A 26,323-nucleotide genomic window follows, 5' to 3' on the forward strand; every position below is an offset into this window, starting at 1 on the left:
ACTAAACTGACCTGGTTCCCCAGAGTGTTCCATCCTATGCCCAATTATCCTCCGTTCCCTTCTGCTCATCCAGTGGGCCTGTACGGGAATAGTTTTAATCGCCATCATTGTGACTTAGTCATTGTTTTAATGGGGTTTTAATGGGGAATTTTAATGGTTAATATATTGTATTTGTATTAAAATGTTGTGAACCGCCGCGAGCCGGTTTCCGAGAGCGGCGGTCATACAAATCAAATAAATAAATAATAATAATAAAACTGACAGAGGCATCAATGCGTGCTGACTATCACCTAACTGTGATGGTTGTGATTCACTGCCCTAAATGTAAAAAAATATCTTTTAAAAATATTTACTTTATTCATCTGAAATTATATGTAATGTTTGATATCACCAATTTTGGTGATATAAAAAGAGATGGCATAACAAAGTGAAGCAAACTAGAACTATTTTTTTAAATCAAACTGAAAAAGATCACGCAGCCATGAATAGGAGGGGGGGGGGGTAATGCCACGTAATTTAAAAGAGCCAGCATTTCAGTTCATTTCTGAAGGGAATGGTTCTTTTGTCTTTTACAGATGTCTTTTGGGGAACATAATTTCCTTAGATCAGGCCCTTCTCCATACATAATGTACTGTTCTGATAGCCACCCAGCATAAGACTCCACTCTCTGTGTGTGCACGCCTGCCCTTTGTTTAGATAATCCTTCCTAACGGCAACAAGGTGTTTACTGTTCAACAAACATATTTGATTTTAACGGCCAACAGTAAAACTGTCTGATAAAGTTTGATTTAGCTGACAAAAGCAAGTTCCCATTGAGAGCAAATAAATCTGGGGTTCCGCAGACAGCTGTTTGGAGCCCATAATCCCCAGAGCTCTCCTGCTAAAGCAACTCCAGTCTACTGAAAGTACAACAGAGAGCAGCCTCAGCTGTTGAGGATGTGCTCCATTACAATGGGAATCCAGAGCACAGGACTGCATGACTTCTATTCAGCGGCAATGAACCAAACCCTCCACTAGACAGATGCTCTACAGACAGACAGCTGACACCACATTTTTTTTTCCCAGCAGACTTTTGACTAAACCTGTTTTCCAGTCCATTGATACAGGAGCGCTCGGGGCCTCCCTCATTCTCCCCCCCCCCACACACACACACACACTGCATGCCTGTTGCTTAAGAATGCCAGCCTAATACCATTGCTGGATATGTAATGGGGAGTTAGCAAATGGCTCCAAGCAGGAAAAAGTTCAGATTTCAGAGAAAATGGTTTCTGCCTCTTCTTTCCTCCTGAGAAAATGCACAGCTTTCCCTCCAACCCTACAATTCAGAAGTATTAGAAGGCTATTTTCCTAATTCAATGGAAGAATAATAATCTTTTAAAAAGTATCTTATAAAGAAAGATGGCATGGTATAGTGACACAAACTAGAATGATTTTAAAAAATCAAACTTTGAAAAAGATCAAGCAGCCATGAAGGTGGAAGGGAATAATGCCACTTGTCATTTTTAAAAGAGCCAGAGTTTCAGTAGAATCCGCTTCATTTGACATTATTAGGAGATTAGGCCGGATGTCACTTAATGGCCTGATTGTGTCCAGAGTGCCATTAGGGATACCCTGGTATCCTGTTGTAACAGATGTCATCCCCTTCCTACAGCTGTCTCTGGGGTATCTTTGCATGTGTCATCCCCAATATCATCTGTAAAATGTTCCTTCAATTAACTTTCAATCTATTTTATTGTTTTCAACTACAAAAGGGATACAGGCTGCTCCCCACACCTTCCAGGTAAGTAAAATTATTTTAACACTGGATACAGAAAAAGGCAACTGACCTCGCAATCGCCAAACTGCTTCATCAGCTAGCAATCATATTCCTCTGAACTCCTTAGTCAGATGGAGAGAGGCCTCCAGATGCATGTGAACTGTACTCAGCTGATTCACATTAATGATGGATGGAACCCTGTTTTCTCAACTCAGAGAAGAATGGATTGGACCCCCATGAGATCTAAAGTGTTTTAAAATGTAAAGTAAGTGAGAAACTCTAAGCTCCTCCTGCCTAAAGCTCTGTAGCTTCCTTTGGACCTTAAAAAATCTTTTGGGATTCTTTGCTAGGCTCCATCAGAAATTTGATTGTTGTACAGAATATGAACCATAACTATTCTTAAACAAGCAGGAGAGCCACAAGGACCTCCCCACTGTTTTTTCCGCCCATTCCCTGAAAGCCCCCATAACCACTCCCTGTTTCCTGTTTCCCTCGCTCCTTCTCACCCAACAGCCATCATACCTTTTGTTGTTGTTGTTAGGTGCGAAGTCGTGTCCAACCCATTGCGACCACGTGGACAATGATCCTCCAGGCCTTCCTGTCCTCTACCATTCCCCGGAGTCCATTTAAGTTTGCACCTACTTCTTCAGTGACTCCATCCAGCCACCTCATTCTCTGTCCTCCCCTTCTTCTTTTGCCCGCAATCGCTCCCAGCATTAGGCTCTTCTCCAGGGAGTCCTTCCTTCTCATGAGGTGGCCAAAGTATTTGAGTTTCATCTTCAGGATCTGGCCTTCTAAGGAGCAGTCAGGGCTGATCTCCTCTAGGACTGACCGGTTTGTTCACCTTGCAGTCCAAGAGACTCACAAGAGTCTTCTCCAGCACCAAAAGCCACAATTCTTTGACACTTGGCCTTCCTATCACCCCCCATCTTCAGTTTTCCCTCATTCCCTCCCTTTCAGAGTCTCTCCCTGGTAAAACTATAGTCAACTAGTACAATGCTGGCAACTGGGTCAGACCCTGTGGCACTGTGGGGAATTTACAAGGGCGTCTAATCTTCACCAATATCCCCATGCTATTTTCTCCTCCTGACAATCCCCATATGCTCACATTTCCATGCTTCATTCTCATTTACCAATCATTCTACCTTTTACCCCCACACACACACCCACACACACAGCTTTAACTATACTTATGTACATCTGTACCCATTTTTCTCCACAATGGGAAGCCAAAGTAGTTTATTCTCTTCTCTTCCATTTTATCCTCAGAATATCCTTGTGGTAATTTATGCTGAGAATATGTGACTGACCCACAATCACCTAGTGAACTTTTATGGCAGAGTGATAATTCAAATCTGAAACTCCCAGATCCAAGTTAGAAATTCTAACCACTGTACCACATTGATTTTCATGTCTTTTCTGCTTACTGCTCCAATCTTTGGATTTAAGTATCCTCAGGTTTGGCTGGGTTGAGAATTAGCTGTATTGTATAACTGCCTGGAGTACTGTGTGCAGTTCTGGAGGCCTCACTTCAAGAAAGACGTAGATAAAATTGAAAGGGTACAGAGGAGAGCGACAAAGATGATCTGGGGCCAAGAGACCAAGCCCTATGAAGATAGGTTGAGGGACTTGGGAATGTTCAGCCTGGAGAAAAGGAGGTTGAGAGGGGACATGATAGCCCTCTTTAAGTATTTGAAAGGTTGTTATTTGGAGGAGGGCAGGATGCTGTTCCCACTGGCTGCAGAGGCAAGGACACGCAGTAATGGGTTTAAACTACAAGTACAACGATATAGGCTAGATATCAGGAAATACATTTTTACAGTCAGAGTAGTTCAGCAGTGGAATAGGCTGCCTAAGGAGGTAGTGAGCTCCCCCTCACTGGCAGTCTTCAAGCAAAGGTTGGATACACACTTTTCTTGGATGCTTTAGGATGCTTTGGGCTGATCCTGCGTTGAGCAGGGGGTTGGTCTAGATGGCCTCTATGGTCCCTTCCAACTCTATGATTCTATGATTCTATGAAGCTTCACAGAGACAATAATGGTCCATTTGTTATCTAGTTGAGCATTATGAGGTAAGCCAATAATTAAAGTATCATAAAATTAATCTAATAGGGTTTATATTAATTAGTAACCAATTTGATATTATGCTAATTATAGTCAATAGCTATACTGGAACAATTCTTTCACAGAAAAAAATTTACGGCCATTTTTTTTACAGAAAACGGTGAATCATTATTTTTATCACTGCTGTGTACATTTCTACAAATATGAATGATTCACTGAAAAGTTCTTTTCTTTGGCTTTTATCCTAGAACATGAGAGCCCGTCTAGTATTACAAAACTTTTTTTTCAAAAGAAATAAAACTGAAATATAACACTGTAATGGTAAAAATGTCTTTTTAAAAAACTAATTTTGCCAAGTAAGCACAAGCTTATTCTTCCTGTTGGGGGAAAAAACAATATCTCAGTCTTTGCTATGCTGCAGGATCCATGTCCTCCCCAGCTCTAGGTCCAGTTCAGAGGAGGGTATAGATGGACCAGATAGTGAGGGAACTATTTTACAATTTCCCATCTTCTGGTCACATCGATCCTTCTTCCATGAGATCTAAAAGACCACAAACGAGTTCAACATTTGCAGGGCAATTCAATTACTAATACACACACCACCTAGATGGTCCACACTAACCTGACCTCATAAGGAAGTAGGTAGGGCAAGAAGGGGCATCCCTAGTTAGTATTTGGGTGGGAGACCACTGAGGAAGTCCAGAGTCACCTCGCAGACACAGGCAATGACAAACCATCTCTTTCTTTGCAAACTGAACAAGGGTTACATAAGGCAGCTAAGACTTGCGAGCACACAAAACCAGTTTGGGGAGGCCCACCTTGCATACCACTGATTCCACTGGATACTTCCTGTCCAGAAATGGACCAAACCATTTAAGTCTACTGGCATTTAATGGGACTGGATGCTGTGCAAATGTGTAGATATCTGGCAAACTTCGCAGTGGGTCTGGCACGCCAAGTCAGTAGAGTGAGAAGGAGTAGAATACAGAATTCTTGGAATACAGAAATGTTAAATATCATTGGTTGTTTTGTATGGTTTTATGAAAAACCAGTAGAGTGAGTCTCCTTCCACACATTACTTCAATATGCTTTGAAGTTCATACTAACCAGACTCCCCCTTCCCAAATCTGGCAACAACAGTTTTTTTTTCACTGTCCCAAATATAAATCTTTTGCATAATATTCTCGCAACAATATACTTTTGTATAACATGCAGACATACCATTGTATGGGTTTATTGTACTGCCTCACAATAGATTTTTTTCCTGTCAGGGAACTATATGTCTTGTCAGAATCGGAGAGGTAGTCCATGACTGTGGGATGGGCCAGCTATGTGGAGGAGAAGATCGAGATATATCTGGAATAATAAAACATCCCAGTTTAGAGAAGCCAGGAGAATACTGTGATGAGATTTAACATTCACATTATCTAGAACCAACAACAGATAAAGTTGGAATGTTTTTCATAAAACCATACAAAACAACCAATGATATTTAACATTTCTGTATTCCAAGAACATTATGCATCCTGCAGAATAATAAATTCTCTGGTTATATTTTAAAGTCGTTCACAATATATTGTAAAGCCGTTAATTTTTTTCATGAAGTGTTCTGTGGGGAAGCATTACAGCTTCCTCTAAATATCTGTCAGTGGTTACAATTCTCCTTCATCATTTATCAGTCCCAAAGAGGTGGTCCCTGCCTTATATCATATCTCCCTCTTTTCTTGGAACTTGCCTCCAAAGCAACATGACAGCAGACCCAATAGAAGGCTGGAAGATTCAGAAACAGCCATTTACGGCATAAGAGTCTGAGGGGAGATAGTGCAGATGGCTCTAAAACAATCTGATTCACTGTGGTCATGGTTACTCCAGAGTAACTCCATTGGCAGCAATGGGACTTCTTTGATGTAGGTGGTTATGGGTTGCTTGCTGTAAAAAGAGACTCACCATTTCTGCTTTATGTGAAGACAACCTATTTTCTATTAGCTGTGGCAGTAGGACACATCAAACACAAAACAGATACATTACTGACTCCTTTACTGTTCAAGCTTCTGCTAAAGTCTATGATTAATTTGGGTTTAAAAATCTCACTAGGCCTCCACATCTTTGATTTCAGTCAGCTCATGCAGTTGCAGCTTTTGTCTACAAATAAACCTAGTACAAAAGCTCCTGTTGCCTTCTATATGGAAATAATTACGCTAATGACAATTGCCACTGAAAATTTTACATGAAGCAGGCAGGGTTTGGTCCTGCACAAGGACCATGAAAAGTCCTGTCATAATCCGGGCTTTCCCCTCCATCACCACCCCTCAACTTGCACTATCAATGTTCGGGGGGGGGGGGGTTAAACCCTCCTCCATTGGATTTAAAATGTTTCCAATTTTTCTGCAAATTGTGGAGGGGATTCACATTTTCAGGAAATTCTGTTTTCATTTTCCATGGTCTCAACTCAGAGATTTAAGTATCTGCAAATGGGGCCACAGTTCATATAACATTAAAATATATAAGTGACAAACCTAAAGAATGTGCATTCCCTACTCCTGCATTGCACAACTGAGGGAAGCAGTGTGGGATTGGGAATCATGGTGACAGCTGTGCCATGAGATCACCAAGAGTCAGACGTGACGGAATGACTGACAACAAACACACACACACACACACACACAATATTTCCTCTTTCCTTGCTTCTCTTCTGCCTCCTTCTCTCCTCCCCATTCACCAGCTAACGTACCTTTATCTCCTCCCCATCCTCAGTTTTCTGTACTTCCCTACCCCTTGTACCCTCTGCCCAGGAAAACTATGACCCAGTTGTATACTGCCAGTTGCAAGAGCACCCCATTTCTTCTTTCACTTTCTCCACACTATTTCCTCTTTTCTATGCTGTGGCAGCAAGAAAAATAATAGACAAAGAGAAATCATATTCTTAATTTTAAGGTTATTCTTTTGTATGCTGCTTTTAATGTTTTGTGGTTTTATGTGCAAATTTTGAAGTGCTTTTATCTTATCAAATATATCTTGTAAATTTGTTGTTTATATTGTTATTTTGTAAAGACCTATGGCCATGTACAAATAAATCTTATTACTATTATTACTATTTCCTATTTCCTTCCACCTGGCAACACCCATATCCTCACCCATCTCTGCTTCCTACTGATCTTCCCACCAGGCATTTTTTTTACCTGATCTGTCATTGTCAGCTATTTGTATTATTGATTTACTTCACTATGTCCTATTATGCACGGTGGCAGCCACACTGGGCTAGCGCCATTCCGTTGCAGTGGGGCAAAAAGCCCCGCTGTTCACCGAGTATGCATGGGGGAGGAGCTCTCCCGGCACATGCCGGCTGCCCCAGCGCAATGGCCCTGAGCATGCAATGCAGGGCTGGAAGTGCAGGAGTGCTCCGAAGCAGCAGCAGCAGTGGCAGTGGGAGGAATCGGGGGCATGGGGCTCCCACTGCATGATGGTGGGGAGCAGCATGCTGCTCTCCCACCATAGTGGGGGTGGGAATGTCCCTGTCAGCACCGTGGACCCATGGAGCTGGCTGGGATGAGAGGCATCCCTGCAGGGACGCTGTAGGTCAGAGGAGGAGCTGGGCCACAAATCCTGGCTTCTCCCATTATGCACAGGGCTAGGCCAACCTAGCCCTTGCCTGCACCCATGGCGGTCCCAGGCCCCTGGAAGAATCCGTGTTTCCTTAACGCAAGTCTTCCAAGGGCCTGGGTCGGGCCAGGCCTCAGATGGCGGTGACATGGAGCATAATTGGGGATTTCCCCCAAAGCCCTGTCGCCGCCATCGCAGACATTCCGGCCTGTGCATAATCAGTCTTATAGTCCAACTTTGCCCACAATGCGGATCCAAAGCAGCTTATATACATTGCCTCTCCCCCATTTTATCCTCTCTCCTCTGTGATTACATGCATGATTACCCCTCTGTGATTACATGCATGTGAAAAATCCTGGAAAGTAGCCCCTACCCCAGCCCACCATACCCATGACCTTCAAAGGAAAGAGGAAGAAAGGAAGACACAGTAGGCCTGACCCTGCCTTTTCCCTCCATAGGGGGGAGGAAATGAGGGAGGAAAAGGAAGGACCATCTAACCAACTGGCTGAGTGCAGTTTTCTTCTTAGGCAATGAATGCTGTTTCCCTCATCTTGTGGGCCTCATCACATGCATGTCTTGCTCAACTATGACAAGCCTAGTATCTTTGACTCACCTAGCACAGGGCTTAGCCAAGCCAAGTAAGGCAGTGCTACCTGCCTCACCTCATGGTTCAGCCAGACCAGGCTGGGCATCACCATCTGCCTCACCTTGTATGGCCATTGGCTGAGTTGGGCACCAATGTCTGCCTCATTGCATGTGAAACGACTCAAGTGTCCGCACTGCTACCTCTCTTGTCTCATCTTGCACAAGGTTCTAGTGGACTGGGCTCTGTCTCCCCTGCCGTGCCTCAGATGGGCTAAGTGCTGCCTCATCCACTCTGTGCAGGGCTTTGGCTAGGCTTACCCCATCTGTCACAAGGTTGGCCTGGACCATGTGAGAAAGGAGGCCATTGACCCATCAAGATGTTTTGAGCCATTTGTCTTGGGCACTTAATGTCCAATCTTCTCCTGCCTATGATGTAAGTTAGCCTGACAAAGTATAACTGGTCCAAAGTCACCTAGCGAGTTTCAAAGGCTGAATGTAAGCTTGAATTCCTAGTCTGCAACGCTAATCATTATACCACACTGACTTTTGTGGGGTAGCTGCTCCTGAATAGTAGCAAGCAGCAGGGCATGGGTTAGACCAGTTTTTCTCAACTTTTTAACCACTGAGAAACCCCTGAAATATTCTTCAGGCTTTGAGAAACCCCTGAAGTGGTGTGATCATGCAGAATATGGTTGGGAAATATAACTGTGTACATGCCTACCCAGGGTGCTTCCCCTCCCCACTCCCTGTAGGCTCATCATTGACAATTTGGGAGGGGCGGGTCAAGATGACAATATATGGCTATATCACCCAATAAATGTTTAACAAGTATTTAAAATACATAAAAAATTAACTCCCACAAATTCAGAAAACCCTTCTAGGGCCATCAAGAAACCCCAGGGTTTCATGAAGGAAAAGGTCCTATCCAATACTGTTACATTTTACTGGCAGAAACCAAGGCTGGAACTGGCTGGCAGTACTGTTGTGGTTGTCTAGCAGTGATCTCTGATGGTACGCATTTCTGAAAACTACATGTGCTCCTTTTATCATTTATGGAGCTTTAACTCCCCCCCCCCCATGTTTTGGGTTGGTTGGCTTAGATTTCAGCCATGGAATGATTTTCAGGTTTGTAGAAAGATCCATCTTCTCCAAACTCCAGATTTAAGTATTCTCTCATTTGTATGAATTATAATTTACAAGCAAGAACTTGTTTGGTCTGGGGAGCAATGACAGCCACAGGGGATGCAGGGAGTTGTGCCAAGCCACAGGTAGAGACATCAGGGGAGGGGTCAGAGAGCAAGTTCAGAAGGCTGAGGCAGCAGTGTTGGAGGCAAGTAGCCCTACAGTGATGATGGGACACAGACAGCCCACAAGTAATGATGGGGGACACCCCCTCACTGCTTCAGCACCACCTCCCACAGTCTCTCACCAGTTATAAGCCAATGGGAAAGTTTAAAGAGAGCAGCTGAGCAGGGAGCCACAGCGAGCCAGGTGGCAGGGTCAGCCGCTCTCCCAGCATCCTGGCCCATAGCATTGCCTTCTCAGCAGTGATTCCCCCAGACGCCCATATCTTTCTCCTTAGTAAATTATCCACAATCTTTTGGTATTTAGTTATGTTTTTCCTGATTTGGTTGTTTGTCATGCCAATAAAGGGATCTTGAATCCTGAGTTTTCCCCTACTGCCCACCCGCTAATAATAGCTCTCTCTGTGCAGTCAGGGGATATCTGTTTTTGGCATTTTTATTTGGGTGCTTCTCATTTGTGTTTAGATTGTTCTGAAAACCTGGGTGGCGGAGGGGCACCCAAGTGTGCAGAACTATCTGTATTATATCAGTGTGTCTCTAATCTGCAGATTTAAATATTCACACATTAGAACACCCTTTTAAAAAGTCATTTGACATCTGAAATCAATTCACTTTCCACTATTTAAGACTGATGGACTCACTCTAATTGTACCTGAAGAAGCTGATACCCTGCTTCAAATTTTGTTAAACCTTAAAGTGCTACTGGACTTTTGCTCTTTTCTACTTATTCAAAATTCTGTTGTGATAGATCAGCCCCAATTCCCAAATTACGAAGAAGAAGAAGAAGAAGAAGAAGAAGAGTTAGTTCTTATATGCCGCTTTTTTCTACCTGAAGGAGTTTCAAAGCGGCTTACAATCCCCTTCCCTTTCCTCTCCCCACAACAGACACCCTGTAAAGGAAGTGAGGCTGAGAGAGCCCTAATATTACTGCTAGGTCAGAACAGCTTTATCAGTGCTGTGGTGAGCCCAAGGTCACCCAGCTGGTTGCATGTGGGGGAGTGTGCAATCAAACCCAGTTTTCCAGATTAGACATCCGTGCTCCTAACCACCACACCAAGCTGGCACAGGGAGTTCCCTGTGTCTTCTGATGGATCTCTTTATCTACTAGCATTCTTAACAAGCTACCTGTATACATGTACAATTTGTGTACACTTGATTTTTCTTGATGTGTGCATTGAATAATTCTCATGTTACATCCAATGCATGTATGATTGAAACCACATATTTATCCAGATACTGTCTGTCTGGTTTCATTTGTACAGCAAATGTGCATTTTCTTTTTCTTATGAACAGGTGCTTCTTTTGTACTGTGAAAAGGGATAATTTTCTAATTTTCCTGCAAACCTGGGGGTGTCTCTCAAGTTTGCAGAATACTATCCCCTATTTGAATTTGGCCCCATAGTCTAGGTCTGTCAATCAACATGGGATCCAGATTCAGAAATTATATATAGAATACTACCATCCAGATGCTATGCTGTTAGCATTTTGTCAGTCAGCTCTCAGCACTTTGAGCATTACATTTGTTTCTGTCTTTCTCACTGAAATTCAGTTCCACAGTAGATTCCACAATGTAAGTTAATGCAATCAATAGGGTGAGACAACTAATAAGCGATGTACTAGGGCTGGGATTGCAGAAAACTGAAACAAAGCAGAAATCTAAAAAACCGTTAAGTGTTCAATATGACATGTTAAACAAGTAGTAAATGCTATAACAATAGCCTCTCTCAGGAGCATGATGTCTTTATACATGAATTTTACTCCTTACTTTTGTACACTTTACTCATTTTTCTGCTGCCAGCAAGTATCTGTCAACACAACCTGCATTAAACATTCTTCCTTCATTTTAATTACCTTGTTCTGAAGCCCAAATAACTTACCACTTTTTTCTTTGTCACGATCTGAGGAATTCTACGACAGGCATGCCTCAATCAGTTGAGCAATGAACAGGATGGTTCCTAGAGGAAAGTTTTTCCACATCAGAAGATTGTGTAATAAAATTTAAACATAGCTCATTAATTTTCTCTCTTCTGATGCCTTGGACAAGAAGTTACTTTGAAAAATGAAAAGGAATAACTCAGCTTCCAAGCTTTGCATGAAACATCTGTTTCAACTCCTTTGCCATTAAATTGACATCTTTTTATTTGAAAAGTTCCTTTTATTTCCCAACTTCCTGCAATTGGTCATGTATACATCCCAAGGAGCTTGAATTTACAGCTTTCAAAACTTGATTAACTCAGAGCCAAACTAGATGTGATGGGGCAGCCATGTTTGTTGTTCTCAGGTTTGCTCCATTCATGAATAAAATGGGAGTCTGATTTTTATGTCCAAAAAAAGTGCATGGGCAAAGGGACGTGAAACATCTGTACTCTGTTTCCTTAACTCCCTGTGCTCTGTCACTGAGATACTTTTTCCCCGCCTGGTTTCCACACTAGAAGTTAGCCAGAAGAAAAGAACTTAAAATAATTGAAGGGAGCTATGGCAGAGGAAGTCTCAACTCTACTCAACTGTGTACCTCCTTTGATGTAAAAATCAGACTATCCCCTTGTTGCATACATAAACGCAGCCAACAAACTTGGTTACTCCCATTACATTGTGTTGGCCTCTAAATTATAGAATAGGCTAGGATGCTCCTGTCCTGTAGAAAAATACATCTCCATTTGCAGATAGGTCTTTCTTAACCTCGCCTGTTTCAAAGTATTGTTTTGAGGGGGGGGCGGAATAGGTGAAGCAGAAGTATTTATGTCACCCTGAACTCACCGGAGAATTTAACATCGGGGTGACCTGCTGGATCAGACTAGTGGTCCATCCATCTAGTCCAACACCCTCCTTTACACAATGGTCATCTGGTCAGGGATGGTCTCCATCATGGTTCAGACAGGTCAGCTGTTAGAAGCCTGTGCCCTGAAGGATATGCTGGTAGGCCTCCAGTCACCTTGCTGCCATGGCACCACCACTGTCAACTGTAGAACTGTAGTGGGAGTTGGCAGTTTTAGGGCAGCAACCAGGAAAGTAAGTTGTAGGGCAGCAGAAAGCTGTTCTCCAGCCACCTTGCAGCTGCTTGACACTGACCTCATCCTGAAGCAAGCAAAGGCAGTCTTGAAAATGGCTTTGCCTTAGGTCTGCCCCTCACCCAAAACCTCAATCCAAGTCAAAGTATATCATGGCCACCCACCTCCTATCTGTATGGGATCCAAGTCAGAAATGATCAGTTGGAGCTTTGTGAGTTTTTGCTTCTACTTTAGGGAGGGAAATGAGGACACAATCAAAACCTTGTGTAGCTGTACTACAATGCAGGTAAATAGAGGCTACATGGCTAAATATGCATACTCAGAGGTCTGCTTAGAAATATGTCCCATTTTATTCAATGAGGCTTACTCCCAGGAAAGGGTTCTAAGATTACAGCCTCAATGACACTGACCCAGCATTAAGCACACCACTTTCTTAACGCCCTGTCCCACAACAGAAGTTTAACTAACAAAAAGGGACAGTGGAGGTTTTTCATAGTGTGACTTTAAATAACATCACCTGGTATTTGCTGCAGATTCAACTGATATTGTGGATACAAATAGAACTTTATCCTGCTTCTGTGTGCCAGCAACATGTTGTTGAGGCATTTACAGGCAATACATCTCTAAGCTTATTGTCATGCCTCCTGAAGCATCACCCCGATTTCTTCAGATCACGTTTCTGTGAAAGGCTGAAGAGACGACTGGACTCTGTTTTTCCTGACCATATGACAACCTTGCATTGGAGCAGTAAGTTAAAAAGCAGAATGCCAATAAGGAAATGATCAAACGAACTGGTTTTATCCCAATTCAAATCAATAAATAGCCTTTTATTGTCTGCATTGATTGGCAGCATCTCTCCAGGATCTCAGGCAGACATCCTTTAACTAGAGATGTCAGGAATTGAACCTCTGGCCTTATGAGCACAAAGAAAGCATCCAACCATGGATATGAGATGAAGGCGCACCTATTTTAAGACAAACAAGATAGTGTGATTGTTGATAGTGTGGATTAGTTTTAATGGTTTTAACTATGGGTTTTATTGCAATTCTTATCTTGTAAACCACCGTGAGCCTAAGGGAACAGCAGTATAAAAGTTTAATAAATAAATAAAATAAATAAATAAGAAGCAGCATTAGTAGTATTTCTTATGAGGAATGTGCTAACTGAACCATGTCACGTGCTACGTGGAAAGACCAACAGTTTTCAAAGCCTTCAAAGATGGCAGATTGTATACAACCCAAGATGCAATGATAGTGGTTCTGTGAAAGAAAATTGTGGTAGAGATGGTAAAGTCAAGATACATTTCCAATTATTGATGTGAAAGTGTTATGGACATGTGCCAAAAAATACAGCTGTACCAAGTCACTCTTCAGCACACCTCACCAAATGAAAAAATAACAATAAACCACCTCACTGCTCTTATTGACACCAGAGCAGCTTAAACTACAGTTCCAGACAAATTAGAATCCCAGCCATAGAGTCATCATATGAGTAATATCTCAGACTGATTTCTGTCTTGGAAACCAACACTGGGTAAATTTGAAAAGAGGATCACAGCATACAATGCTTAGATTTTGAGAAAGAATGCTGGCTCATGAATTCTGGCCAAGGCTATTGGGGGAGTGGGGGATAATTCAGACTGGAGCAATCCAAGAAAAAAACAGAAATATTTTAGATTTAGTTTAAGGTTACCCATTCAAGCTTCAGAAATTCCTGGAGATCTGGGAACTCTGCATAGGAAATTTGGGTAAGGGAAGGGACTTAGCAGGGATGTGCCACAGACTCTGCCCTCCAAAGTGCCATTTTTTCCAGGGGAACTGACGTATGTAGTCTGAAGATGTCTGTAGTCTGAACAGACTTCCTCAGGAGTTGGTGGGTTCTCCATCTTTGGAAATTTTTAAACAAAGGCTAGATAGCCATCTGATGGCGAGGCTGATTCTGTGAAGGCAAAAGGATGGCAGGTTACAGTAGATGAGTGATTGGGATGTGAGTGTCCTGCATAGTGCAGGGGTTGAACTAGATGACCCATGAGGGGTTGAACTAGATGACCCATCTAGTTCCAACTCTATTATTCTATGGTTCTATGATTCTATGAAGAGCAATTTTGAGAGAACGCCATACTTGAAAGTTGGTAACTCTAATTTATATCCTTCCATAACTTAAGGATTAAAGCACTCTGGGGTACTTATAGAATCATAGTTGGAAGTGGCCATACAGGCCATCTAGTCCAACCCCCTGCTCAATGCATATGTCCAGCTGCTGTTTGAAGACTGTCAGTGAGGGGGAGCTCACCACCTCCTCAGGCAATCAATTCCACAGCTGACTGTGAAAAACTTTTTTCCTGATATCTAGCTGATATTGTTCTACATGTAATTTAAACCTATTACTATTTTCTGCTGCCAACAGGAACCTTTCCCTACCCTCCTCTGACAACCTTTTAAATACTTCAAAACAGCAATCATATCCCCTCACAACCTCCTCTTCTCCAGGCTGAACATTCCCAAGCCTTTCCTCATAGGACTTGGTCCCCAGACCCTGGATCATCCTCAGCACTCTCCTCTGAAACCTCTTAATTTTCTCTGCATCCTTTTTGAAGTGAGGCCTCCAGAACTGCACAAATCTTTTAATTTTGATGTGATGCCTCTGTTGATACAGCCCAAGACTGCATTTGCCTTTTTTTACTGCTGTATCAAACTGTCTGCTCATATTTAGCTTACAGTCCACCAGTACCCCAAGATCTCATTCTCACACATTGCTGCCCAGAAGTGTATCTCCCATTCAGTATGTAGGCTTCTTATTTTTGTGACCCAGATGTAGAACTCTACACTTAGCCATATTGAATTGCATCTTGTTCTCATTTGACCATTTTTCCAGGGTGTTCAGATCTCATTGAACTCTATCTCTACCTTCTGGGATGTTCGCTAATCATCTTAATTTGGTGTCATCAGCAAAATTAGTGAGGCGTTCGTCTACCTCCTCATCCAGATCACTGATAAAAATGTTGAAAAGTACTGAACCATTGTGCTACAAAAGTGCAGCAAAACAACTGGAAAACCATAGTGCTGGCATGAAACCTCCAGCCATTAATACTACTGCAGTTGAAAATACAGGAAGAAACAACACATACCTGATTACCTGTAATATGTTTTTTCACTATAGAGTGGCTACCTGTCACTCATAGCTTAAGAAAAATTCCCTTAGTATCAGGAAAAGCTGTATGAAGAATGACAAAATACTGAGCAGAATTTTAGTTTTCTTAAATAATTCCACATATATAATCACCAAGTATAGGGTTGCCAGGTTCTCTCTGACCACTGGTGATGGGTAGGGGTGGAGGGGTAAGGTTTGGAAACACCTTCAGATTTGTGGATGGAGCCTGGGAAGATCAGGAGCCTCAGTGGGGTACAGTGCCACAGAATCTACCCTCCAAACACTCATTTTCTCCAGGGGAACTCTGAACTCTAGAGAACAGTTATAATTCCACAGGATCCCCAGGTTCTACCTGAAGAAGATTGTTGGAATATGCAAGATCTGTAGTGTCCATGATTCAAAAACATATGAAGAATATCCTATAGGGGGCATCAGAGGAGTTGTATATTTAGCATCGTGAGAATAGGAGCTTCCTGTTGTTTTTCAAATAATCTTCTCCAGTGTCCTGTCCATGGGAGATATCCTGCTGCTTTCAGCATACTTCCTCCCTGATTACCTCCAGAATAGAATTAGAATGAATGCAGAACAATGGTTAGACAGTTATTTAGGAGTTTATCCTCTCTTTGTTTCCCTTCTAAATAAAATTGTTATTTTTTAAACAGCTTGGTGCAAATTTAAACTCTACCAACAGGGATCTTAAGGTCTCCCCTGGAGACTGGCATCCCTACTAAGTGTTGAATAGGGAAAGGAGTTGCATATACAGCTGGGAATGTGTAGATAGAAGTTTGCTATCCACATATGCAGTTCCCCTAGTAAGATTAGGATAGAGGACACTTATTTCAGTGGAAAACACACTGTTAACAGACTGTTAAAGCCACAGCTGGTCAGATTAAACCTGTCAGACAATGGGTTCTCTACCTTGGTCAGTCTGTGGTAAGAACATATGGGAAATAGCTGCCAAAGGTTAAGAACAATCCCAAAATGTCAGCGGATTCCACAAGATCTTGAAATATTCTAACTCTTTTCCACCTACTATGCAGTACTCTTTGCAGATAGGAAGGCCAATGCTTCCTGGGCTTTTTGAAGAACTTCCTGTAACAAGAAGGTGGTTCTTTGAATTGAGGAAGAGAGACTATTTTTTCCAGCTTCCAGTGGGAAAGGAGAGTTTGCAATTTAGTTCAGAGATGTAAGAAACTCTCTCTGTGGCCAGACTGGCAGGGAATAGCCTACCCAGGATAAGCTCAACAATTTGCCAATCAGTCAGCAGCAATGGGCAAGACTTGTCTTAGCAATAGTAAGTGTGAAAAGGATCTGGGGAGTTTTAGTAGACCAGACACTGAACATGGGTCAGCAGTGTGACTCGGTAGCTAAAAAGGCAAACTGGATTTTGGGCTGTATTAAAAGAAGTATAGTGTCCAGATCATGCCAGGTGATGTTACCACTTTACTCTACTCTGGTAAAACCTCACTTGAAGTAATGTGTCCAGTTTTGGGCACCGCAACTGAAGAAAGATGTAGACAAACTGGAGCATGTCCAGAAGAGGACTACTAAGATGGTGAGGGCTTTGGAGACCAAGTCCTATGAGAAAAGGTTGAGGGAGCTTGGTCAATTTAGCCTGGAGAGAAGATGACCAAGAGGTGATATGATAAACATGGGTTGAAATTAATTCAAAAGAATTTTTGGCTAAACATCCGGAAGAAGTTCCTCAGGAGGTGTGAGTTCTCCTTCTTTGGAAGTTTTTAAGCAGAGACTAGGCAGTCATCTGACAGAAATACTGATTTTATGAACTTTTAGGCAGATTGTGAGGGGTGGGCAAGAAGTGATGTGCCAGTGGTTATCTCTTGTGGACCTTCCTTGCATACTCAGGGAATTGCTGATTGCCACTGTGGGATGGTAGGTGAATTTCCTGTAGGCCAGACTAGAATTTCACCCCCAAAGCCCAAGAAGCATACAGGTCCCAAAAAATACACTTGGTACAATGATATCCCTACCATGTTAGGCACTACTGGAACTAAGAGTTCAATTCAATATAAAGCAGTTTTATGTGTTTGTAAATGGATAATTTAAACATTTTGATCTCAGGTGGAGATCAAAGGGATGGGAAGGTGGGTGATCCTGTGCACTCAATGGTTAGCAGTCCTTGGTTATTTTTCTGTTTCTTAGCACATTATTGCTTACGCATCAACCTTGCATGTTATAACTATTTTATTCATTTGTGAATCAAATCTTTTGTTCCCCCTCCACACACACACAATGCTATCAAATTTGCACACACCAGATGTACACTGTGATTATAGACCATTAAGCAGGTGGGTATGAGCAACATCAGAATTCATGAGAGAATCCACTGAACAGATGTCTCTTCTAGACATTGCAAAATAGTTATAAATGTGGAAAAGAAGAAAAAACAGATCTCCATTAGTGAAGACTGTTGAATGTGTGGATGTCTGCCCGGTCAGATTAAAAATATACATTGAGTAAACTGTATATAATTTGCTTCTGAAATATTGCTATTGTAAAGATAAATAGAGTGTACCGGGTTATTTTGTCTTTTGGCTGCTTTCCCATTAAGATGTAAACACTTAGTTTTTGTAAGGATTGGGGAAACTTTGTGCCAAAGTGAATAGGGATAATACGGTATCAAGACCTGAATTCTACCATACCTATTGAGACATAATGCATTAAATAACCTATGGGGATTTATAAATGAATTACAGGAAGATCCAAAAGAAAAAGTCAACTTCCAGGTCACTGGTGATTCTAGGACTTTATTTGAAATTATGAAAAATATATGAAATATTTTAGCTTTAAAATTCCCTGGAGCACTTACATTCAAACAAGTTTTGAACTTACACCATTAAAAATTTCACTAGACAATAAATCAAAGGATGTGGGGGATTGTTTGAAGATTTTTATTGCCATGTTTTTGCTTTTAACTCACCGATGATTGCAAAATATGTATGTTCATTAAAATATATTGCATTTTGGTTGGATCTGATCTCAAAAATAACATTCATAGCAGTTACTTTATGCCTTTGTAGATGCCCTTTCATTTTTTGAAAAATACACTTTTTATTTATACATGGTTTAATGATGCTTCAGTTTTTACACGTAAATCGGATAGTAAATGTGTTTGTGTGTTAATGCTATTAATGATTTCCAAGGCATGAAAACCTAGCCAATAAACTCAGCTGTAAATACTAGACATGGTCACATTGGCCTGCAACTAGTTTAGTTTCCCATGTTAAATTAACCTATCACAATTCTTTTCCTGGCTCTACTGGGTAACTGGAGACCCAAGGATTTTGTCCTCTGCCTATTTCTCACTTATGGGCAGTCAGGTTTGGTTCTTGTGGTAGCTTACAATGAAACAAGTATACAATAGTCAGGTAAACTATATTAAAATAGCAATCCTCATCAAACAACTAGGAAGTATTTTAATGTTTTTAATTGCCAGGAATATTAAGAAAGTTAAAAGGAGCATTTATGTAGTTTTTGCAATAGAAATATACGTAGATCAGTATAGAACAATAATAATTATATAATCTAATAAAAGTATATTTAAAAAGTGCAATAATAATTTTTAATCCACTCCTGCAGAGCGGATTAAATAAAGGTGTAAGGGCTGTTGGGGAGGAGTTAGGGCGGGACCTGTCCAGGATAAAAACTCGGAGAGGGCCAATCAGGAGCCGTGAAGTGGCTCCTGATTGGCCCTCTCCGAGGGCCAGTCAGGGGCCAAGTGGCCAGTTGGGAGGCGCACGTAGCACACCTCCCTATTGGCCACTTGGCCCGCCCCAGACTCCGTGCCCACACTCCGTCCCCTTATGGTTCGCTGCCAGGAAAGGAGTAGGGCTGCTGTGTCGAAGACTCGGCTGCCCTGCTCCTTTCCCGCCGACGAACCATCGTCCTTCCCTCCCCATGACGACTCCCCGCAGCCTCGATGAACAAAGACTCCCGTCGCCATGGCCCCACCGCCCTGCTGCCTCGCTGAACGCCAGACCCTCCAGGAACAGGCCGAACCGCTTCCCCCCATCTCCGCAGCCTTCGCCGCCACCGCCAAGCCCACGCCTCGATGCGGCAAGAATGCCGCGGCCATCGCCCCGCGCATGGACACACCACCGCTGAAGGCCTCCGCCCAGAGCTCCGCGCCTGAACCCCCCTGGCTGCGCCGCGCTACATCGATGGCCACTGACCAATGTCTCCGCCCACAGCTCCCCCCTGTACCGCCGTGGCCGTGCCGACACACATGGATGCCGGAGACACATAGATGCCTCCACCTCCAAGCCGCTCTGCCGCTGACCCGATCTGCCATGCCTGGAACGCCAACGGCCCGATCCCCGCCCAGCCTCTCCCACGCCGAGCCGCTCCGCCAGCCCCACGATCCACTGCGACCGCAACACCCAGCCCTCACTGCCTGCACGCTGCCACATAGGCACGCGCCCACAGGACCCCATCACTCCCCCCAAGATGGCGGACTCACCCCCCGCCATGCCAGTGACCTCCTCACAGCCACCCTGCTACGCTGCCAGACCCAGCACATGGCCGCCAACCTCCTGGATCGCCACAATCTCCCCGACGCACCGCCAGTACCACTCACCCTCCCTCCCAGCATGCCGCCGGTGAGTCTCCCCCGCTCGCGATCCCAGCGTATTCAGCCTACAGCAGGCTTAATTTCTAGTAACAATAATAATCATAAAATCAGCTAATTAAGCAGTAGCAGGTAACAAACAGCAGGAAGAATAAAATGCAACAGAAAAAACATAATGGAGAGAAGATGACTAAGAGGTGATATGATAGTCATCGTCAAATACTTGAAATGCTGTCATGTAGAAGATAGAGGAGAGTTGTTTTCTGTTGTCACAGAGGGTCAGACCAGAACCAATGGGTTGAAATTAATTCAAAAGAACTTTTGCCTAAACAGAATCAGCCTCTACATCAAATGGCTAACCAGCCTCTGTTTTAAAAATTCCAAAACTGGAGAACCCACCACCTCCCAAGGAAGCCTGTTCCACTAAAAAACTGCTCTGTCAGGAACTTCTTTTGGATGTTTAAATGGAATTTCTTTAGAGCTAATTTCATCCCATTGGCTCTCGTCCATCCCTCTGAGGCAAGAGAGAACAACTCTGCTCCATCTTCTGTATGGCAGCCTTTTAAATACTTGAAGATGGTTATCAGATCCCCTCTCAGCTCTTGAAGTACTTGAAGATAGCTATCATATCAACTCTTAGTCGTCTTCTCTCCAGGCTAAACAGACCAAGCTCCCCCAACCTTTCCTCATACATCTTGGTCTCCAAACCCCTCACCAGCTTTGTTGCCCTCCTCTGGATATGCTCCAGTTTGTCTACATTCCTCTTCAACTGTGGTGCCAAAAACTTAACACAGTACTCCAAGTGAGGCTGAACCAGAGCAAAGTGGTACCATCACCTTCCGTGGTCTGGATATGATACTCCATCTGATACAACCCCAGATCCCATTTAACTTTTTAGCCACCGAGTCACACTGCTGACTCATGTTCAATATATGGTCAACTAAGACTCCTAGATGCTTTTCGCATATACTACCAAGGCAAGTCTCCTCCATACTATAATGGTGTATATGGTTTTTCCTACCTAAATGCAGAACTTTACATATGTCCCTATTGAACTTCATATTCTTCAGTTTAGCCCAGTTCTCGAGCCTATCAAGATCATCCTGTAACCTGAGTCTGTCTTCTGTTCTCTTTGCCAGCACTCCCAGTTTAGTATCATCTGCAAATTTAATAAGTATCCCCACTAATCCCTCATCCAATCATTTATTATTATGTTGAACAGAACCCTGGGGCGCTGCATTTGTCACTCTTCTTCAAGGGGATGCTGAACAAGCACCCTTTGGGTACTATCTGTCAACCAGTTATCAATCTACCTGACAGAATTAGCATCCATACTACATTCTACCAATTTGTCAACAAGAATACCATTCTCATTTCCTACTCCTTTTGTATTTCCTCCTTTTATATTTTCCCCCAATTCTAATATTCCAATTTTGAGTATTATCCCACCAGGTTTCTGTGATTCCTATTACCGTAAGTCAAAATCCCCTTCCACTATTAGGACTGCTAGGTCTTCCTGCTTGTTTCCCATACTCTGTGCATTAGTGTAGAGATTGTAACCCATCCTTTGTGTGCCCCATAGTTTTGGTTTTTGAACTTCCTTGTAAGTTTGTAGCTCCCTGCTTATGTGCCATTCCCAGTAAATTTGCAATCTTCTCATCTTCATTTCTTGCCCTCACACTAGGTTCTGAATTTCTGTCTTGCTCCCCTTTGGGTTCAGTTTAAAGCCCACTTCAACAGGTGTGTAAGGCTTCTCCAAAAATAATTTTGCCTTTCCTTGAGAGGTGCAAACCATCTCCTGATAGTAGCCCCTAATTCTATTCTGTGATTCTATTCTATGATTCTATAAATATACTAACAACCACCAGTCAATAGAATGCCTGAGGAAATAAATATATTTTAACCTCAAAAAGACTCATAGAAAAAGCATAATATATAATCAGCATGCAAAAAATGAATTACTTTAAAAAAAAAGAAAATAACAGAAACAAAATTAATCTTGTCTATTAAAAAACTGACACATATGTTGAGTTATACCAACCAGCACAAGTACATAGCAAGATTCCAGATGTGCTGTTTTCCTATACACTGACAGCTATCAAACCCACCCCTGCAATTAAAAAAGGCCTAAAATGGGGTTTTAATCAGGTTTGGATTTCCATTAGTCCATGAGGACTGATTCTTTACAACTCATGCTCTGATCTTAATATGCTAGGAATGTAAGTTTAAATCTTTTCTTAGTAAACCACCCCAAATGGCTTTGTTCAATATTTCATCAGAAGTTAAATCACTTTTAGTATTTTTGCAAAGTTTGGGGATGTCCTACTGTGTTCTATTAGCATCTTCTAACAATATTTTAAAATAAATTAATAACATTTCCTAGCCAGCTGTTACAACAGGTGCTGGCCAGTTCACAAGAGAACACAAGCCTTTTTTAATATTTGAGGGAGGGAAGATAAGAAAGTGTGAAGAGAGTTGTTTCAGCTCATGCAAGACAGCCACACTACCAATATCATGAAGGAATTCTGGATATCCAAAGGATCCCCTTCCTGTTTGACGTACCAAGTATGTACTCTGCTCTATGGCCACCATCTCTGGTGAAGATCCAGATTCCATTTCAGTTTTCTCCACTTACATTATTTCAAGCAGCAAGACTTCTCTGCTAAGGTACTGCCAAAGCTGTATACCTATACCTTGCAATTAAGGCCTATCACCCCCAAACCAGCAGCTTACTAAGAATATGGGGGCCTTTGGTACAGCTATGGAGACTCTGTTCTACACAAATAGAGCAGAAAGAATTGACACAGCAACAAAAGGCAGATGATGTGATTTTCTAGGAATGAATCATTTAGAGCCACCTTTGCGATCTGAAAAGACCATATTTGAAGAGTCTTGACTAGGCTCATTTAATGATGTGGTTTTTGTTGGTTTTAGTAATTTTTAAGATGTGGTTTTATTATGCATGCTCTTAATTTTCGGCCACCTTGGTGGCAATTATGAAGGCAGAAAGATGCATTATAAATGAGGAAGAGGAGGGGCTTCACATGGGTTTTTCTTATTTTGTGATGTCATTAGTACTGAGTACCAGCACCTTTGGGGGTTATCTCCTCCACTCAGTCAGATGCAGAAAAAATGGACCAGCCTTATAGAGCAGGGGTAGTCAACCTGTGGTCCTCCAGATGTTCATGGACTACAATTCCCATGAGCCCCTGCCAGAAAATGCTGAGGTACTAGCAAATGCTGGCAGGGGCTCATGGGAATTGTAGTCCATGAACATCTGGAGGACCACAGATTGACCACCCCTATTATAGTGGACAAAGGATCTTCAGAGGAAGGGGAAAGTGCTAGAATTAGTACTAGAATCTTTCTTCTCCTTCTTTTTCTGTCCACTAAAAAATCTAGTGAGAGTCCAACTGTCATAGGTTATGTGGAACACATACCTGCTCTGGGACTCCCTGGGCCTTGGAGCTCTGCTGCCTATGGCTGCCTCACCTCTCTTCCCAGCCTGGTCCCATTCTCTGAATGGTGGGACCAGCATGGGAAGATGGGCAGTACTGCAGCAGAGCTCTGAGGCCCAACTCTGAGCAACCCTACTAGAACTGCTAGGCCAGAGCAAAGTTATGTCATTTATGGTCATTGGCATTAATTTGCCACAAACACTTCATTTTGATTGCAGTGAATCCTAAAATTAGTTTACAGACTTTCTCCAGGATTCTTGTGAAGGTATAGTGAGATTCTCTGGCCACCAGGGGTGTAGGGTTGCTAGGTAAGGGTTGGGAAACTCCTGGAGAGTTGGGAGGAGAACTCAGGGAGGATATGGAAAACAGTGGGGTACAATATCATACAGTCCATTCTCCAAACCATCCATAGCCTGGAGATGGGCTATGGGGATTTGCAGGTCACACCTGAAGGCTGACATCCCAGCTTGAGTCCAAGACAGTGATTGCACATGAATGATAGATCAATGTACCTCTGTCTGATGGTGGCTGGGGAACAGTAATCGGGGGAGAGGGAAAGAACTTCATACCAGCTTGTGGGCAATTGGTTGGTCATACTGGACAAGACACACCTTACAAGGTGGACTGTAAGACAAGACACACCTTGGACAAGACACACCTTAATTCTGGTTGAGCAGGGCTCCTTTTATTTAAGGCAAAACTGAGATCTTATTCAAGGTTTTCCAACTCCTTGGTTCTACACTTAACTGCACTATCCCTCCAAGTGTAGAACTTCAACTATTCACAAGTTCCCATGCTTGGATTCAAGCATAGGATTTTATATGCTGATGCAAATAAGTAGCAACATTTTTTACCTTACTAAAGACAAAAAAAATGCAATTTCTTTTTAACAAATGCTTCCCTTCAAAAAATTCTCTAAGGCTGCCCTTGAATCATTTCACAAATTTATGGAAATTGATTGCAAGATTGCATCGGTAAACTCTCATATATTTATTGTAAACATTTGTCCAAGATGTGGTGATTGTTTCCAGACAAATCTGATTAGTTACAGTATGCACAGAACCAATTTCACATACAATCATGCGGCACTGGTCCTGAGAAGAAAACAAATATCTCCAAGATTTGAACGTAATAAACATGCTATTGTGGTGTATTTCCATCATGGCAGAGTCAATTGGCCTCCATGAAAACACTGAAAAGGGGGAGATATTGAAAGAAGCTGCTTGGAAATACTCCATTCAACCACAGTTAAGTGCAAACAGAGAGCTGGTTAAACATGGACTTAAATGCATTCTTCATCGACTGTCCCTGTTCCAATAGGGCATAATTGATTCAAATTACTGAAATGAAATAATCAGTTGTCTCATTTGATGATTAATTCAAATGCTCACATTTTTTAGATTTGAGTCGATTGCTACAGACTTGTCATCCTGCTGCTGTGCGGTGAGGGGAAATGAAAAAGACACACACTGCCAGTGCAATCCTACTCAGAGATATTGTTTGTAGAAAAGTAGCCTGTCACAGAGAATGCTCCTACTAGAGGTCTTTCCATAAATGTCTGTTTAATGTGCAGGGTCCGTTTTGATTGGGGAAAGTGTTCCGACATGTAAGCCTCCGCCTGTAGCTGAGCATGGGAACGGCCAAGCATAGATTATTGTTGTTACTGATAACCTTCAGGCAGGATCTGGAGTTCTCCTGTCATTGCAATTGATCCCCAGACTGCAGAGATCAGCATCAGTCTGAGCCAATGGGAAAAAGGGGAAGCTGCCTAGCCCACACCCTGCTGCCCATAATCCCACCTCCCAAGAGAAGAGGAGAAAGAAGAAGAGCAGACTCCTGCCACCTGCTACACCTGATCTGTCAGGTAGCTGATTTCAAGCAGCATTTTGCCCAGTGCTCCAGAATCACTAAGATCAGTTCCCCTGGAGAACATGGCAGCTTCTGGATGCACCTCCTAGCTGAGTTTACCCCCCTCCCCAAACTCGACCTCCTGAGGCCCCGCCCTGCCCCACCCAAAAAGTTTCCTAAACAGGCCAACTGTGTTTACTGTCTCATCCACTGTTTGTAAGAATGGGGCCTCAGAAAAATGGCTGCCAGATAACGCACAGACTATTAAGGAAGGAAAAAAATCCACACAGTACAAAGAGAGAATTGGGGAGGAAATACGTGTTTACACTAATGGCCTGTGGTATATTGTCAGTACATGGTAATTTGATATCATAAGGTTAATTCCAATCTGGTTTCTTTCCAGACTTCACAACAAAAACTACCCTGATTGTCCCAATGAAGGAATGACCTCTGCCATGAGATAGGCAAGGGCAGTGGTCTCCTAGAGCTCTCAGGAATAGTCAGTACGGCTGCTTCTTGTGCCTGAATTACCTGATGCCCCTGGAGCATTTGTGGGAAGTGGCATTTATTTATTTACTTAATTACATACCGCATTGACCTTTTTCTTTTTTTTGCTGACAGTCACGATGGACTAGCACAGTGCAATAGGACTAAGATCACAGAATTAGGAAACAATGCAAACAAAACAGTCTAAGGCATGACTTAAGACATAAAGTAAGTTATAAAGGTAGAAGCCAATGCAGTAAAAGAAAGGTGATACATACAGTAAAGAACACAAAATATTATAGTCTTATCTATATATTGAATAGCAATATGTGGCCCCATCTATGAATACTTAAATCAGTGGATCTGGACACACAAACTCTAAATATATTTTTTCTGCAAACTTGTGGTACTCTCCAGGTTTGCAAAAAACTCCGGCAGGATTTAAATTCCCCCCAATTTTTTTAATGCATTGAATCA

At 42.5% G+C, this 26,323-nt stretch overlaps 1 long non-coding RNA gene across 2 annotated transcripts in view; it reads right to left on the reverse strand.

Annotated features, from left to right (window-relative positions):
• The window catches only part of LOC143837757 (uncharacterized), a 235,497-nt gene that overhangs the window by 86,197 nt on the left and 122,977 nt on the right, over positions 1-26,323 (reverse strand). For both annotated transcript variants that reach the window (XR_013231079.1, XR_013231077.1), the window contains 2 exons: positions 11,186-11,263; positions 5,041-5,175 (listed from right to left, as the gene is read on the reverse strand). This is a non-coding gene — a long non-coding RNA (uncharacterized LOC143837757). The remainder of the gene's footprint in view (positions 1-5,040; positions 5,176-11,185; positions 11,264-26,323) is intronic.

This window comes from Paroedura picta, chromosome 1, assembly GCF_049243985.1.
Source record: "Paroedura picta isolate Pp20150507F chromosome 1, Ppicta_v3.0, whole genome shotgun sequence".
Taxonomy (NCBI): domain Eukaryota; kingdom Metazoa; phylum Chordata; class Lepidosauria; order Squamata; family Gekkonidae; genus Paroedura; species Paroedura picta.